This window comes from Quercus lobata, chromosome 5, assembly GCF_001633185.2.
Source record: "Quercus lobata isolate SW786 chromosome 5, ValleyOak3.0 Primary Assembly, whole genome shotgun sequence".
NCBI lineage: Eukaryota > Viridiplantae > Streptophyta > Magnoliopsida > Fagales > Fagaceae > Quercus > Quercus lobata.
Genome location: NC_044908.1, coordinates 51050783 through 51070417, shown reverse-complemented (window position 1 = coordinate 51070417; position 19635 = coordinate 51050783). Strand labels below are relative to the sequence as shown.

Below are 19635 nucleotides of genomic sequence, written 5' to 3'. Positions count from 1 at the left end.
GAGATACGTTACCATTTCATTCGGGATTTGGTAGAGGAAAGAGTTGTGTGTCTTGAGTTCATACACACCGACAATCAAAAGGCGGACATCTTCACCAAGCCTCTCGATGGTCCACGGCTTGAATCACTCCGTAAGACCATTGGTGTTGGTACAATTCCTTGACTCTCTTATGTGTTGTGTGCTTCACATATTTATAATATGATAAGTTTGTTTGTGTTGGGGCACACACTTCTTTATTAGCTCTTTGTGCAACATGTTATTGTTTGTTTGTCCATTTGTGTATACTGTTGCTTCTTTCTATGTTTGTTCAATCATTTTCTTCTTTTATGTCAAAAATCCAAAAATCACATAAAAATTAGAAAATCAAAAAGCTTGATTGACATTGTTGAGTTTTTGTCTCAAAACTTGTTTTGCCTTGTACCTTTGTGCTAATGGCTTTGTGCATTTTCGAGCATTGCTTGTTTCTTTGCACTCATATCTCTGTGGGAGAAATCTTGAAATCTCTGTGATTGTTTTAAATAGATCTTCAAACTTGTCATGAATGATTAGTGAATAGTTTTGTTGATCTTGAGACATGCATAGAATTGTGTCTATATATCTTCCCACTCTTTATTTTTGTTTTGCTAAAAAGAGCTCACCAAATGTAAATCTCCAAATGAAAAGAGATATTGAGCTGCAAAAGCCTGTCGCACATTCTAGTATTTGACTAGGAAAAAGGGTAAGCGACCTTATATTAAAGTGAATGTTTATTCAAAAAGCCAAAGGCTTGTTCTTTAAAGTGAAATGTCATATATCACTCTCACAATAAGAGGTGATTGCCTCAAAAGATCAAAAAGATCAAATGTTATGATTAAAAGTGGAGTCAAATATAAAGCTCCAAGTTATGTTATCAAATTTTGTGGGAGGTCATATATACATATTTCTATAATTGAGATGGGTCACAAGTTTTATGCTACGTGAATAGAAGGGGGTAGAGTATAATGAAAACAATTTTAAGAAAAACAAACAATTAAGGAACAATTCAAATTAAAATATTGAAATCAATCAAGAGAACAAACCTTGGTCCAAGTCAACATCCACCATCGGAATTTTAGAACTGATCATCGATTCAAGTATATATCAATTCACACTTTGAATATTCACCGTTGGAACTATTTTTCTATCTCTTTCCTTAGTCATAGTTAATTAGAAAACAAGTGATCTAATAAACCTTAACTACTAAACAACCCAAGACAAGCGCTAAAGGTTTAATCTAGTAGCATCCTTAAGAATTAGAGAGATCGATAAAACTAAACAACACAAACACAAGCAGTTGCATTTAATTTAGTCGAGCATTCTTCCTAAGATCTAATAATTTTTGACGCAGCAAATCATTAAATCTTGGTTGCTTCACAAGTTAGAGAGATCAAACAATTACGGATTTGACATCTAACCTAGCAGTAGATTGCAACGAATAATAAACTAGTAGGCCTCCTTGTAATTAAACGAGACAATCATGAAAATAAACACAAAAGAACATCCAATATTCAAAGCATAAATTGAACAATAAAAACAAATTAGATCTCACAGTTTTATTGATTCCAAGGCTTCAGTTTCCTTCGACCAAGTATAAAAGTTTAGCCAAGTAGGGCCATGATGAAAACTCAAAGGAAGAAAATCAGAGAAGAGGGGAGAGAGAGGTGTGTGTGTGTCCAATTCTTCTCCTCCCCCTTTTACATGTTAATTCCCCCTTTTCAAGCCTACAAAATCTCCTGAAAATATTCTCAATAATAATATCCAAATCTAACTAATTAAGCAAAAATGTTAAAAATAAAGCAAAGTCCTAACATAACTAAGAAAGTGGTGTTTTTCAGCTGGAAAATTCGTGCACCAAATCTGGCGGCTTCCAAAAATAAACCACATCAGATACGAGTATTAGAATTTCAAGCAAAGAAACATTCCAAAACGTCAGCAGTGCAGGTGCAGCAAATTCAAGCCCGATTTCGACCTTGATGCATCCCGTATCTCTCAAAACTCAAAACATAAAAGTTGTAGAGATTTGTCTTGGCATTCCATAGCATCTTGGATAATCTCAATCGGAGCTTGGATGAGAGAGTTATACCCAGATTACGAAGCAATGTCAATGTTATCCAAAATCGCCCAATTAGCTACATTTTGCACTTAATGCCTCCATTTGCATCCTAAATCAAAATATAAGAATAATGAGTACATTTAGGCACCAAATAAATATAAAAGACTAAATATTAAGGGAGAAAAATATGACAATTTGCATTCTTATCAGGGACCATCTCTACGTCTCATCTCTTTTTCATCAATTTGTCATATCTTTTGAAGTCCTATGGCTTCAAAGAAGATTCAAATCAACAACCCTCTTTTCGGAACAAGTGAAGTTGATCCTACAATGGATTTAAACTCTTTGTCAAGTTTTGTCGCTTCCTATGCTGGACCCATGACAAAGGGAAGAACAAAAGCTCTTGCAGAGGTCTATGCTAAAACAACACCCATACCCCAGTCGTCACCTATTTTCAACACTTCTAAAGCTCAGAAGTCACAAACGGATTCATCTACGCAGAGGGCAAGGAAAGATGCAGCTGGTTTTGTCAAAGAAATGTTATCTCAGCCAACTTTGTCTTAAACTTCGGAACCAATCCTAGAAGTTCCAATAGCTGAAGAAGAAAACAAGTCACTCAATGGCTCTGAGTTCTCTTTTTCAGAAAATATTCCTACTTCCAAGCTTAGGGACTCTCCTCACTCTGTTAGTTCATTTTCCATGCCAGTCATGATGACTAACACAACATTTCTAGAGGAACAAGTCTCGACTATAGTTCAAACTTTAGTAGAATTAATGAAGTCTATGAAAGAAAGGGAAGCATTGAGAGACGCATAAATAACTCTCCTAATGGATAAGATGGAGAATACATCTAGACTTAATTGTGAAGATGAAAGCTCTAAGCCAAATGGGTAAGGATTTGAATAAACAAGGCAATTAATGGGACTTGATCAAAATGTTTCCCATCATGAATTTGAATAAACAAGGAAATTTGTTTGGTTATGAGCCATTCTATAACCAACACTTTTTCTTTGGAATAATGACATATTTCTATTGCATAACTTCAAAACCTTATTAAAATTTTTGAATTTGATTATGCATTGGATATTTTGTTTGATCACATCACATTTGAAATATTTTATATATTCGAAAGAAATAGTTTGACTTTGATGTAAGTTTTATTTTTACCTTTCTTTTTTATTTGAATTGTAGATTTGTTTAATTTTATTAATTTTTTATACCTTTTTTGGTTTTTTTTTTTTTTGATTGTACGGTAGAAAAAATGGATTTGAAAAAGTTTGTTTAAAACTTAAAAACTAATTTTCAAATTTTATATACTTTTTGATGATACACAAAATGTTATAAATATTTTTATTAAAAAACTAATATTTTTGCTTCCTTTTGAATTCTTGAGGAAAAATTGTATTGTTTTCATTATGGTGTGACAAAAATTATATATATATATATATATATTATATATGATTGTCCCTATAATAAATGAAAATATGATTATAAAATACATTACTATTTATTAAATTAGTCCAAACTTCAAAAAATAAATTTAATGTAACCACCTTATAAATATTATGTGTGGGTCCACGACTAGTAAATATAAATTTGAAACAAGCTATATTAAGAATGAGATTAAATTGGCCAGGAATTGGTGTTAAAGATGTGTTTTACGCTATCCAATCCTAACCCACCATGTCAGCAAAATAATTTAAATTCAATACACTCACTACACAAAACTATAACCCAATTAAAACACCAAACCCTTTCAAACACAACACGTTCAGACTTGGAGACCTAAACCAAAATCTCATCTCCTCCTCTCCCCTCTTTTTTGCACCGAAACTCCACCTTGCCACAGACACTGCCGCAGGCTCCGCCCAGCTCCCAATCCAATTTAATCTCATATAACATTTCATTTAATCCCAAAATTTATTATACCTCTGTCATACGAGTTGCTAAACACTCTCTCAAACACCAAATTTAATAAATAAAATAAATAAAACCCAAAATCTGCAGAAAATCAAAACCCAATCTTACTAAACTTCGGGGTTTGAATGGGTTTTGATTTTCTGTAGATTTTGGGTTTTATTTATTTTATTAAATTTGGTATTGGAGAGGGAGTGGTAGTGTATGTTATCATTTATTTTTTTATGGGTAAAAAACTAAAAAAATTTCAGCTTCCACAGTCCACACTGCAAAGATTTTCTTTGATTTTTTTCTTAAAATAAAAATTATTATTGATTGTGTTTGGTAGCCTAGAAAATTAGAAGGCTAAACAAAGTTTCATCTTCGTTCAGTGTTTGGTAGCCAAGAAAACCAAAAGGAAAAAATCCTCATGTTCTTCACAAAGAAACCCAAAAAAACACCCAATGGCCTTGATTCAACCTCTAACACAAAATTGCCATCAACCACCATATCAAACTCCAAATGTCTTCTTCGGCTACACCCAAAATCCAGTTAACTCAATCGCCAATTTGCCATTATAAGGATAGATGCAAGGAAAAAACAAAAAGAAGAGAGAGAGAGAGAGAGAGAGAGAGAGAGAGAGAGAGAGAGAGAGAATCAGCAGCTCACATGTAACAGAGGTATAATCAAATTTGGGATTAAATGAAATATTATATTCACTTTTTAATAAAATGCTGACATATAGATCCATTATTGGTGGGCTTAAAACATGGTTTTTACATGTTTTACGGCCCCAGCCGGACAGAACATGCACGAATTAACATGAGTGAAGTGTGTCTGAAGAAACTGATTGCATTCCACTAACCTTATTTTTTTAAATTTTTTTGGAAGATTCCATTGAACAACTATCTAATTCTTTATAATCTTTTACTAACAAATTTAATAACAACAAATCTAACCGTTATCTCTTAACATTGACAAAACGAATAATAACGGTCTGACATCTGTATAAATAATTAATACAGGTGTAGCTTGCGTGATCATTCAAACTACTGCAATACTTGAAAAATTGTAATCTTTTCGTGTTGGCAAGCTCATGTATTGAGAAATACGACATGATGGAACTGAGACTTCCAGCTGGACAACATGTCATTGACTTCATTATCTTAACACAAAACAGACCGACATTTCGAGAAAATGGTATTGCCCACGTTCTCCCAAGTATTTGGCCTACTTTTAATATTTTTTTAATCGAAATATTTTCTATTTTAATGTCTATTTTAATGAAAAATTGTTATGTGACTTAAAATTCACTCATTATATATATATATATATATATATATTTTTTTTTTTTTTTGAGAAGGACTCATTATATATTTAAAAAAAACAGAAAATGTTCAATTAAAAAAAATAATTAAAATAAGTCAAACCTGAGTTATAAATGGTTGATTTCATAAGTTTAATTTAAATTTATTTTCAAAACACAATTTTAGTAGTATGTCATTTATGCACAATTTATAACTATCATCACTCCAAATAATGAGGTACAACCCAATAAATAACTGACCCTAGGAACAGGAGATTTGGGACTCTGTCCATCCTAAATTCTCTAAGACTTCTATTCTTTAAAGAAGCTCCTAGGTTCTCTAACTTAAACATTGAACACTTCTTAGACCAAGCGTTTCTTGCCGAAATTATATATAAAAAAAAAAATCTATTTGTTTATTAACTGTTAGATGCATTTAAAGCGAGGACAAGCCATACGATTTCAGTTGGTGTATCTACCATTCCAAACGTTGCTATAACAGTTAATCCCCCCTCCAACCACCCTAGAAAGTATTGTTTATAGGTGTGAAACTGCATGCCATCCAATTCCCAGCAGCCAAAAGACACCTGTGCACGATTGCAAGTTTGAAACAACCTAAAGAAAATACAAAATGATTGCAGAGAGAGTACAGGCCTTGGCTTTGGGCGGGCCCAACAAACTTCCGGCCCAATTCATCCGCCCGGTCCATGAACGGCCCGAGAACACGGTGGCCGTTGACGGGGTCACGGTGCCCGTCATATCTCTCTCTCAGCCGCATGATGTGGTCGTCAAAGAAGTTGCAGAGGCTTGCCAGGAGTGGGGATTCTTCCTCATCACCGATCATGGTATATCACCTTCATTAATCCAACGGCTAAAAGAGGTGGGGCAAGAGTTCTTTGAGCTCCCACAAGGGGAAAAGGAAGCCTATTCAAATGACGCAGCTAGTGGCAAGTTTGAAGGCTATGGTACCAAGATGACAAAGAACCTAGAAGAAAGTTGGAGTGGATTGACTATTACTTTCATCTCATGGCTCCTGCTTCTAAGGTTAACTACGATGTATGGCCCAAAAATCCATCTGCTTACAGGTAAGCAGTACATGTCTTCTTTACCCCCTTTTTTTTTTTTTTGGCTAATACGTGTCTTCTTTACTTAATCGGTAATCCATGCAATCACATATATAAAAATATTTTAACCATTGGAATTGGTTGATTTAGATGCTTGATAGCATCTATTCTTCTTTTGGTTTGATTTCATAACTGAAAACGAAAGAAGAATACTGTTATATTAGCTTAAGGGTTGTCAAACAAGGGAGCTAATCTTGAATTCTGTTTACATTAAAAATAAATTAAAAAAAAAAAACTAATTAATACTTTAGTTTATTAATAAAAATAATCATCGTGGAGTGGACTTCATCATAAGTACAAATTTATTAATCCATTGTCATTCATCCAAATTAAATATTCAGGTTTACTCGATTTGATATAAACTAATTTACTAAACATTAACCAGCAAATATTCGCGTTCTCCAAGTAGGTCATGTCAAACAATGCCAACCTTCTTTTTCTCAATATCCCTTGATCTCAAATAAGTAGTAGATTGTTTGGGAATATAATTAGTACTAGCCTATTCTTTTTTGCGCATTGCAGAACTCCTAACATATGTATGTGAATATATGTTTAAAAATAATTATAATTAGATACATATAAAATATTTCTAGGCAAGTTTACTACTGATAATATTCGTTTCATATTTATTATTATTTAAATGACTCATGAAAAATTAGTTATTATAAATATCTATTGAAAAGGCGTAACAATTTTTTTAGGTGATGCTAAATTTTTCTTTGAAGTTTATATATATATATGAGCAGAGAATTTGGATTATTTTCAAATGCTTAAATATGATTGAAAAATTTTTAAATTGGAGGGCTGGCCTTGATACAAAACAAGAATGGATTTGAAATCTAATTTGGTACATTTGGAACAGAATCAGAGTGGATTAACTTAATCTTTTATTGAAACCCCACTCTTTTTTTTACTAGATTCAAATTATACTTAGTGTAACTTTAAAAAATGTTACATTAACTAATAACTCTTAATTAGATTAATATTTCAAAAATCTCATTATTTAATTACATGTTCTCTATGTTATTAAAACTAGTATATAACCCAAGCTTATGCACAAAAATGATGAATTTTAGTAGTGCTATTGATGTTAGCTTGAATTATAAAACATATAGGATATTAGTTTGATCAGGATATTTGGAGGTACTAAAATAGTTTTTACTTGCAATTTTCATAATATTAGTTACACCAAATTCTTATTATACTACTATTATGTATATAATTTTGAAAATCACTATTGGATACTACATATACAATATCAATTCACAATCATTGTCCTTGAAATTCTACTAAATACAACATAAAATAAAAGAATAAATTGGTCCAATAATATCTCTTAAATTGTTTTATATACATAGTTTGATATATGATTTGGTTTTTTATGGTTTATTTATATTAAACTCCTCATTTTAATTTCTACACTGAAATAACTTACTTAGCACAAAATTTTAAAAATTTAGATTAGATGAGATATGTTGCACAAAATTAAACTCTAATTGAATTCCAATTTTTACACTAAATTAACTAACTTGGTAAAAAAATTTAAAAACTTAGATTAGACAAGATACATGGCGCAAAATTATACTCTAATTAAATTCCAATTTGAAATCTAATTGAATTTTCTCTCAACTTTGGCTATTAATATATATATATATATATATATATAGATGTATGCCAAGTTTCTTGTTAATTGGATACCATTTACTATTAGATTTAGAAACTCATATTTTATGCAAACTTTTAAATTAAAAAAAAAAAAACTTAAAATTTAAATATTTTGATCAATAACATAGTTTTTGATTTCAAATCATCTTGAAATTTCACAATGATGTGGTGTACATGAAGAAAACTTAATCAAATAGTAAATTTATTAAAATTCACATCCAATAAAGAAATATTGAGTTGTGTAACATAATTTAGAATTACGATATATATAACTTAGAATTACGCTATATATAACTTGTCCCTAACCTCTTTATATATATAAATATATATATATATATATATATATATATTATCATAATCATGCAAGTTTTAAAAGATAATTTTTTTAAGGATCCCATGAGCTTCCAATATAGTTGAATAATGATATATAATAATAACTTACTAATGTAAAAATCTAAATATTGATCGAGGTTGACATCACTTGGACTCAGGGCACCTATCTAAAAGAAATAAAGTAAAAATAGAAAGAAAAAAAAAATCATAGAGATTCACATCACTTGATTTTAAGAAATATTTTAGTTCCTTATGAAAAAAAAAAAAATAATTAATTAATTTTTGTGATAAATTTTTATATTTCTATGAAAGTGATATCAAAATTTTTTAAATAGTTCATTAAAAAATGTTTTAGAGGAACATTGTTTTTTTTTTTTTTTTTTTTTTTTTTTTGTTTTTTTGTATTTTTGAGAAAAAGGAGTACATTGTCTTTGTACAACACTATGTTTTTTCAAGAATCAAGACAACACATGATTACATGATAAATCAATTACTGACTATTGCAATCCTTTCTTTAAGGCCTTCCCTCATTCCGATAATCTCATCTTATGACCAAAACTTTTTTAAAATATAATATTAACTTCTTCTTTTTTTTAGAATCAAGATATAATATTTTTTTCTAAAAAAAATATAATATTAACTTCTAATAATTGGGAGAAAAAAAATAAGGGGTATACCCTTTATTGGTTTTCTCCCAAAACTTTATTAATATAGGGAAACATTAACAAATGCCTTAAGCATTAATTTAGGAACTATTTGAGTCATGCTAACGAGTGTCCTTAGGGTATTGGTTAACAATCTAGTTAAAAAAAGTTTTTATGGAAAAAAAAAAGAAAAAACAATTAATGTTTTGACAACCTTTTTTATTTCCCATAAAAGTGATGTCAAAACTTTCCTAAAATGGATTGTTAACCAATACCCTAAAGGCACTCATTAGTATTTTCCAAAAATAAAAAGGAAAATCCCTTATCCAACGGTGGAGGAAGGGTATATGGGGCCATATGGCTACGTGGCTTTTTAAAGTCCTCCCTCCTATTTCTCTTAAAATTATAAATTAGATTTTAAATTTATTTAACGAGAAAAGAAGAATTATACTACCACTTATTTAAAGGTGTAATTTATCATTTAGTCACCTTTTAATGTTTTAATTTAGTCACTCAATTAATAAGATGAAAAAAAAAAAAAGATGCATAGAAAAAATGTTTTTCCACAAATAGATTAGCAAATCCCTATAGGGAAAAAGTTTATATACAAACTACTTTGTAGGCAATAAATACAAACTCCCACTAAAAAATTAATTAATATGGTTATTGTAGTTGCACGATTTACCTGGCCCAAATTCTATTGATTAGGCATTGGCCCAAAGCGCAACCCACAATAAATATTTGTAGAGGATGGGTCAAAGAACTTAGCCTCAGTGAGCCTATTCGGTTTGATGCATGAACAGTATTGTTGCAGAAAATAAAAACACAAGAATGGATCTCTCCTCGGCTGACCAGGGTTGTGCCGTTCCGACCTGAAATCATTTGCTTTGGGAGGGATAACCTTCTCCTTTCCCCTCCCTTGCAGCTGATCTTCCTCCACTCTTTTGTACTTGTCGATCCTATCCATCAGCTGATGGACGTCAGCAACTGGTTTTCCGGTGAGGGATTTCCTTAGGCCATGCTCGGTGGGGAGACCGCTTTTGAACGTGCTGATAGCAACGTTATCATGGTTGTCATCTAAATCGTTATACACTTCCTAATACCTATCTGAGTACGCTTTCAGGGTTTCTCCTTCGTGCATGGATAAGGATAGTAGCGAACTGAGAGGTCGAGGGACTCTGGTATTTGTAATAAAACGGGAGCAAAAAGCTTGAGCGAGCTGCTTGTAGGAGCCCACGGAGTTTGTCTTCAGGCTGTTGAACCACCTCATTGCCATGGACCCCAAGCTGGATGGGAAGATTTTGCACATTAGGGCTTCATTTTGCGAGTAAATCACCATTTTTTTGTTAAACTGACTCACGTGCTCTACTGGGTCTGCTCTGCCGTTATAGATGGCAAACACCGGTTGGTTGAAGCGTCTGGGCAACTCAGCCCCTTTGATTCTACTCGTGAAGGGTGACCTTGAGACCTGGTCCAGCGCTTTCTTCATGGCGTCATTCCCCGAACCTTTGCTGGATGGGCTCTCATGCTTCCGTACAAGGCGTGGTTCCCTTTCGTAAGAAAAGGTTTCACTTGGGGGGGTCCTTGACCTTTGTCTGTAACTCGCATCCTCCGCATTAGAAGACTCGCCTGAGTCAGAGGGAGATCGTCTTCGCTGCACGCGCCGTAACTTCCTTTTTAGGTCATCTATCTCTCGCTGCATGGCCTGGTGACTATTTCGCCTCTGAGACACGTGACTTCCTATCTGAGTGTGACTCTGGCTGGTCTAGGTAGTATGCATACTTCCTCCACGATTTCCCCTGGGGCCTGGGTTGACGGGGTTATTTTGCCTCTGGGACTCGGCGGGTTGTGTCCGTTGGGAGTTAGCCTGGTGAGGATTCTCCTGGTGCGGACCTAGTTTTGCCATGCTCAACCGTTGCACTAGCTGATGCTTTAGTTCTCCCCACAGATGGCGCCAATTGTAGTTGCACGATTTACCTGGCCCAAATTCTATTGATCAGGCCTTGGCCCAAATCGCAACCCACAATAAATATTTGTAGAGGATGGGTCAAAGAACTTAGCCTCAGTGAGCCTATTCGGTTTGATGCATGAACAGTATTGTTGCAGAAAATAAAAACACAAGAATGGATCTCTCCGGTATGATTCTATTTCTTTAGTTTCTAATACAGTTTTTCCGTCCCCTTCTTTGAGAGACTCCACTACATTATATAGTTCCCCTCCTCTCATCTCAACCTTACACTTGTTGATCATCTAAGCATCTACTTGAGTACCTGTCCCATCAGGCGCCCTTATCTCTCCCTTTGTGAGTTGCAGAGGCTAAGGCGATACTGTTCAGGGGTCTTTTCCTCATTAATGCGGCCAAGAGGGTGGTTTGGGCGCAATTAATGTGGTGGTAACTCTCCATGAGATATTTTGGATTTTATTCATTTTATATGTTGGGAGGATGAACTGAAGTGGCTGGGGAGAGTTCCTTGTTTGGGCTTCGTGATGTCCGAGGAGGAGTTACTCCTCGGACAGGTTTCCTTGGCGTTTATTGGGATTGAGTAATGTTTCATATGTGGTTTTTCTTCGGACAAGACGCTCCTTGGACGGGCCTGAATTTGGAATAGCCCATTATTTCTGGGCCGGGCCCCACAGTTATATATTTTTAAAATTTAATTTCTGGATTGCATGTCAAATTTATTTCAAATCAAATATTATTTACTATTCGATTAATAAACTTATTTTTTATACATAATTTAAGGCTAGAAAAACTTGAAAGTTAAATATTTGATTAATAATACAGCTATTGATCTTTAATCTTCTTGAAATGTTACAAGAATAAAGAATATAATAATAAAATACAGTCTAACGGTAAATTGATTTATCAAAATTCACATATAATAAAAAGATATAGGAGGAGTTTGTAATTCGCATTCTAAAACCTCTGCTACCAATTAATAGATTGTTATTTAGACCCCCCAAAAGCCTAAGCAATAGATTAATTAATCAGTGAACAAGTTATTGATTGATCCCACTCAAATATATAGACCATCACAATTATCAATCACCAAATATAAAAAGAAATAAAGATGTAAAGTAGTTTAAGGAAGTGAGTTTTAATAAACTCAACTAGTAAAATTTATTGTCGTTGAATAAAAGATTTATGATTCAAACTCTGCGTACACCAAAAACTGATTGATATCTTAGCCTGATAATAAGAGTAACCATCATGGAGTGAACTCCATAGGTAGATTAAATTCATTTAAAAGAAAAAGTAGTTTAACAAACACAAATTTAGTAACAAAGTGAAATAAACCAATGAAGAACCTCTTCAAAGGTACAACCACTACAAGGATCCAATTCTGTAATTAAGAGTTAAGACAATCTATTTACAAAATCCTTATAATCAAACTCTATTGTAACCTCATCAAACGCCTTACTTGCATTCCCACTGAATGCCCTACAACTCTGAAAATCTTCTACGTGGACTTCTTTCACAAACAAACCTCATTTGTAAGGCTGAAACTTTGGACAATAACAGCAACAACTCATTGTTGTGGAACTAACGAATTAACAATTTAGGCTCAAGGAAAAACTCTAAAAAATATCTCATAAGGAGAAAGATTCTATGGAGAGGAATTTAGAAGGCTTCAGAAGGTTTTTCCTTAGGCTAATCTTTATGTAATAACCTCTCTCTTCTCAATTTATGCAATAAGGGTTGTCTTATATAGGAAATTAATAGATGAAGTCGGTATGTGGTCAAAACCAATTGATTATTTACCGCAATTTTTTAGAGTGAGTATCTAGTGAGTCAAGCAAACTCTTGGGGACAACACAATTGTACTCACTTTAAAATAGTTATATCTCACCCATTTCAAATCTAAATTGAGCCAAATTTGTATTTGTGTTGAAGATCCATATATCTATTTTCTAATGAAATAAGTTCACTCAAAATTATTTTATGGTGTAAAAGATATGAGCAAAAGATTATTAACCTATTATCTGTGATTAGATTAAAACATTGTTGTCTGTAACCAGCTTTTGTCCTAAACTCAACCCTAATACAAATTTCTTGATAAACCGAAATTTTATATGTTTTGGCATTAGGATTTTCAAACACATCTATAAACCCTAGAAACCATCCCCACTTGATATATAGTTTAAGAAAAAAAAAATCAAAATCCAAAAGTTACTCAATCCTTTGTTCCAAAACTTTAGAATCTAATTAACCCTTTATAAATGCTAAAATATTTGAACATAAGGGAATAGATCTTATCTTCATTTAACAAAATAATGGATTCAAATCATCATGTATTTTAGTCATTAAGATTGTTAAAACAAATTTTTGAACAATTAAAAAAATGAGTTTATGAATAATTGTTCATTGTGTACATAGAAAGAGAGATTGTTATGAAATTTAGTTCAAAATCAATAGAGCATAACTTAGATAAGTTTAAGCTAATTTTTTAAATAAAGTATTTATTATTAATAATATAAATATTATTTGACAGCAATTTTACCATCTATGAAACAATAACAAATGTTGTATCATGTTAAAAGACATACTTGATACATATACTCACATGTTTAGTATTTAAAAAAAAAAAAAAAAAGTTATTTGTTGACTTTTTTTTTAATATTTAGCTTTGCTTTAATAAAATCTGACTTTGTTAGTGCTTACGTTATGTGCACTTAACACAGAGGTGTCACAGAAGAATATAGCAAAGAAATATTGAGAATAACCGAAAACCTACTGCAACTATTGTCAGAGGGGTTAGGTTTGGAAGGGAAGGTTTTGAAGTCTTGCTTAGGTGATGAAGAACTAAAGCTGGAGATGAAAATAAACATGTACCCACCTTGCCCACAACCTGAACTGGCTTTAGGAGTTGAACCTCATACGGACATGTCTGCACTCACAATACTTGTTCCAAACGATGTTCCAGGCCTTCAAGTGTGGAAAGACGGTAATTGGGTTGCCGTAAATCTCTTGGAAAATGCACTTTTTGTCCATGTTGGTGATCAAATTGAGGTATGGTAACCCCGGTGCGATGAAATATGACAATAATTTTTTATAATATAATTTTAATGAAATTGTTTTGCAAAAGATAAATGTTCAAGTGTCCAATGAGATGTTTAAGCCGCTATAGAGGCTAAATTATAGATTTAGAAGCAACAAATAGTGTATTTTTTTTTTTAATAATTAAAATTCATTCTGAAAATTGCAACAAAAAGTTGTTTTTGTAAATGTCCAATTATGATAATTTTGTTATAGGTGCTAAGCAACGGGAAGTACAAGAGTGTTCTTCATAGGAGTTTGGTGAACAAGGAATGCACACGCATGTCATGGGCAGTGTTTATTGCGCCTCCACATGAGGCAAACATTGGACCACTTTCAGAGCTTGTGAATGATCAAAACCAAGCCAAATATTCAACTAAAACTTATGCTGAGTACCGACACCGCAAATTCAGTAAGCTCCCACAATGATAATAGTTTCATATAGCCTAATGTTACCTTGGAACAAGGTTGCCAAATGTTTGTGTATTTCATTTGATTATTTGACTACGGTCAAACTCAAAGATATGTACTCCCTCCGTCTCACTTTATTTGTCCTCTATTCCATTTTGAGATGTCCCAAAATATTGTCCTGTTTCTAAAAATAAAAGTTATTAGTTTACTAATGTTCCTATTATACCCCTAAGCCTCATTAAGAATAACTCATTTTTAAAAAAACTAATAAATTTATTTTAGGGTAGTTTTGTAAACTTATACATTTTTATAAGACAGACAAGAAAATAAATGATGTTCCCTTAAAATGTTTGACTTTTCAAACAGGACAAACAAAGTGGGACGGAGGGAGTAATAAGTTATGACGATGCTTTGGGTGCTATATCAAAGTCCTTAAGGGTTCGTTTGTTAAGAAAGTTTAGGTATTAGTTTTTAAAATAATGTGAAAATTATGGTTTAAAAAGTGTTATAAAAATTAGTGTTTAAAGTACTCTTAATGTAAAAAAATGTGTATGATACCATGTTTCTAATAACATATATTCAAAAGTGAAAAAATACAATTGAGTGTTTAGTATAATTACGTGTTTGCTTTTCAAAAAAATGTGTGTTTTATGTGTTGTCAACATCATCTAGGTCCCACAATTTTCAAAAAATAAATCTCAACAATATCATTCAAAATTGTTACTAGAAAATTGAAAGCACATCTTGAAGTGTTCTCAAAATACAGTTTTTAAACACTCTAAATTAAGAATTGTAACATAAATATTCTTTGTTAAACTCTCCTATCTAACATTTTGTTTTAGAGATCACAGTTTTCAATATTTAAACATTGAAAGATATTTTTTGAACTCTCTAACCAAACAGACTCTAAGTATTTGCCTTAGAATAAGGTTTCCAATTATTGGTGTATTTCATTGATTGTCTTACTACAATCATACTTTCATGAGGGATTTTTATTAAATTGTAATGATACTTTCGCTGCCCTATTTTCTCTTTCTCTCTCTCTCTCTCTCTCACACACACAACTCTCTTGCTTTTTCTCTATCTCCCCCTTCTTATTTCCCTTTTACCTAACAAAATTAAGTAGAAGATCAACTACTTGGATTTACATGCACAATTGTGTTGATTTTTCCAACCTTAAATGCCTATACAAACCCCCCATCTCATTTTTATAATTTACACACATATAGTTTGGATTCTATCCTCATCAATGTAAAGATTACACATAGAAGAACTTTGAATTCACAACCTTTTTCACTTAAAGTGCCTCTATGCATCCATATTACCATGCATAGCCCAATGTAATACATCACCTTAATTATTTTCTCTCATTTGACCTTATCATGTGCACTATCATCTTTGTCTATCCATTCCTTTGAAGCCTAGACTAATTCCCTCATTATTTTATTCCTTATCTTTTAATTTTTAGGGGCACCAATTATAAGAACCTTAACCTTATGAAGTTTAGTTTGGTTGGATCTCATCTAGTGTAAATTACATAAAGAAATCTTCTCCTTCAACTATCATCTCCACGTCTATTCAACTTATAATCGTTCTAGAAATTGTTGCTAATAATGTTGGAAAAATATACTTCTCTATATATTAGATGATAAAATACTCTACAATTGGGCATTGTTATACTTTAATTATTTAATTTTCTAGTCATCAATAGATATTTCTAATGGAGTTTTATTCATCATTAAATTTACTTGAGAGGTAGCTGTCAACAAATTTATACAAGGGTTTTGGTTGTTTCACATCCAACAATATCAACACTCTTTCTATCATATATGTAAAATATGGACACCCTATATAAAAGTGCAGATATTGTGTGAAATATTATACATCTGGAAGTGTAAAATAGTAATTATCTTTATAAGAAAGAATCCTAAGATACAAAACTTTCTTTGTATGTAAGTGTGGTGGGCCTTTTGTGATTTTGGGCTAGACCACCTCCTGCTGCATTAGGTCCAAGTGTTCTGGATAAGAGAGTTGGGACCGGTCCAATTGTAACTCACCTTGATCTGACTTGCGTACAAACTATACCCCGTTTGCCAAAACTTTAGTCACATGCCCATGGTAGGCGAAGTTACTACAAAAGAGTTGTGGCGGATAAATGTAACAAAACAATGATAACAGAAATACGTTACTATTAGGCAAAATAAGTAAGAGATTCTTAATTAAAACAAGTGGAAAGAGCAGGTTATAGGTGAAATTGCAAAGACAAGAGAAGAAACAATAGCAATAAGTGGTAAAATCAAAGAAGTAAAAGATCAGTTTGCTATGTTCAATAGTGTTATGGGGCTAAGGCCAAGAAGGGAACCACTTCCTCAACATGGATAACTTCACAGGATAATTCTGCCGTAGAAATTATCCACTTTGAGGGAATAGGCCCAAATGGCTTGTGCCCAAACGAGTTCTTTATCCTCAACAAAAGTAGGGTTTTAGAGGGAGAGAATGGATTGGCCTATTGCTGAAAACTGAAAACACCGTAGCAAAATAATTTTTAAATATATGAATAATACCGTGGAATCCAGTTTTAAAAGAAAATTTGCTGAGATCCATACTTGCGGGTCCTGTAAACAATGCACAAGACCCACAGAAAAAACACAGACACACGTTTTGTTGCTTTTCATCGCAATCCAAACCCAGCCTAACATAATGAAAGCTCATTAGTCTTTACTCTAATATTAAATTGTGACTCAATTTGGAGCTCAAAGCAAAAGATCGTAATCCATCACAATCAAAGACTCAAGGACCTAAGGTTTGGTGGTTAGAAAGGGGAGGAAGATCTAATTAGATAGAAGCATTTTACCGCAACTTTTGGCAATTGTGTTTGTAGGGAATCAAAGTCTTCCTTAAAAACAAATCAAATGACTGTGCTTGGATTCTTTATTTATTTTTTATTTTTTTCTTTTTTTAAATTCAAATGACTCTATGTTTGGCTTAAACATTTTTATTTTTAATTTTAATTCAAACTGCTATGTGTGTGAAATTTTGACTGTTTGTAGAGTCAGGTTGCCAGAGTTAAGAGTTTGGGACTTTATAAGATTTAAGTATTGTTTAATTATTGCTATCTGGCTCTGCCTAAATGATTTGTTGAGGGATTTTTTTTTTTTTTTTAATTTTTTTTCCCTGCTTTAAAGTTTTAACCTGGCAATGCATTAGAAAAATATAGGACATATTATAATTATTTATAGAAAATAATGTTCAGTGGCTGACGTAGTTTTGAACTTTTGTTTCAATGTCTGAGTATTATTTTTTTAACTTCAAAAGAATAATTGGTTTTGTATTTAGAAGAATGCTTGACATAAATTTTGTACATTAAAAGAAAAATTATCAAAAATTTAATGATTGTTTTTTTTTTTAAACGGTCGAGTTCAATTTTAACAAATGATTTTTGTCTTTTATTTTATATATATTTTTAATATAAAAATATATATTAGTTTGGATTTTTATATATTAATTTATTTTTAAATTTTTAGTATATCTTTTATTGTTTTTTTTTTTTTTTTTGAAATTGGAATCAACTTTCATTAAATCAAGGAAGCATCAATGTTTACATACTCAACAGCAACTGATGGAACCTCTTCCATCCAAAATAAATCAACATTAACCTTTTGGGCATACCTAGCAAGCTCATGTGCTACCCAATTACCATTTCTTTTAGTGCAGCTCACAGACGTCCATTCCAAAGCTCCTGCTAGATGCCAGATGTCTCCAACAACATGGCCAATAGCTGACTGGTTCTCCGTACCTGAAGCAATCCACCTTGTAGCATTAACACTATCCCCTTCCACTACAAGCACCATGAAACCAGCATCAATAGCGAATTCTAGCGCCTTATGACATGCGAGTAGTTCAGCCATATCACTTCCCTGGACTGCCGGACCTTTAACTGTCATTGCCACCATAACTTCTCCAGAATAGTTTCTGATCACTGCACCGAACCCAGAGCTAGCAAAGTCCTCAAACACCGCAGCATCATAGTTGAGCTTGTACACATCTTGTGGTGGGGGTATCCAGCGCGTTCCATCATTCTGCACCACCTACCAAGACGTTCCTACCTCTATAGCCGCCTGTAAACTCACCTGTGACTGCTAAAACTCCTCAAGCAATTCAAATGCACCCCTATTCAAACAGCCCGGTTCCATTAATTTGCCTCCATGCACTACTCTATTCCGCTGGTTCCAAATCAACCGTGCCTGCACCAACCACAACTCCACCTCTGTTCTGTCCAACCAGTCTAGCAACTACTCCAATAGAGCAACAAAATCAAGCTGACTCGTTCCACACTTCTGCAACGCCCTTACACTACCATACCAAACATCCTGTGCTACTGTACATTCCCATAAAGCATGGATAGTTGATTCTTGGAATAAGCCACATAACGGACACACATCATCCATTAAAATCTGTTTCTTCTTGAGGTTCCTTCTAGTAGGGAGAATATCATGACTCGCCCTCCACCCAAACACCTTTATCTTATTGGGGATCCATAGCTTCCATATAGCAGCCCACACCTAACTACCACCACTGCTTGATGATGATTCAGCCCAATCCACCTTCCTCAGTTGAGCTTTGGCAACCTTGTAGGCTGACTTCATTGTGAAAATACCATCCTTATTATGCTTCCAAAAAATAGAGTCAGATACTTGCCTTCAACTTAAAGGTATATTACAAATAGCTTCCCCCTCTTCCCGATTGAAATGAGCCATAATAGAATCTCGTCACCATACATGGAGGTCTTGGTTAATCAACCTTGACACCCATACTTCCTCTTCATCATCCCTCACCGACAAAAAGGGCTTATTAGTAGAATACTCAGGAATCCACCTATCCCGATAGACATTAATAGAAAGTCCATCACCCACTCGCCAACAATGTCCCAATCTTAAAATAGGTAAGGCTGCCACTAAACTCCTCCACACAAAAGAACAGTTAGGTGACTTTGAAGCCTTAAGTACTGAAGTTCTAGGGAAGTACTTTGCTTTAAAGCATTGATAGACTAGAGAAGTTGTATCATTTAATAGTCTCCACCCTTGCTTGGCCAACATAGCTCAATTAAACACTCTAAGGTCCCAAAACCCCATTCCACCATGCTCCTT

The 19635-nt window shown here is 33.1% G+C and overlaps 1 pseudogene; it reads left to right on the top strand.

The window, feature by feature from the left end:
* The first annotated feature begins 5859 nt into the window (after positions 1-5859).
* Positions 5860-14506, top strand: LOC115988873 (annotated as a pseudogene).
* Positions 14507-19635: the final 5129 nt, after the last annotated feature.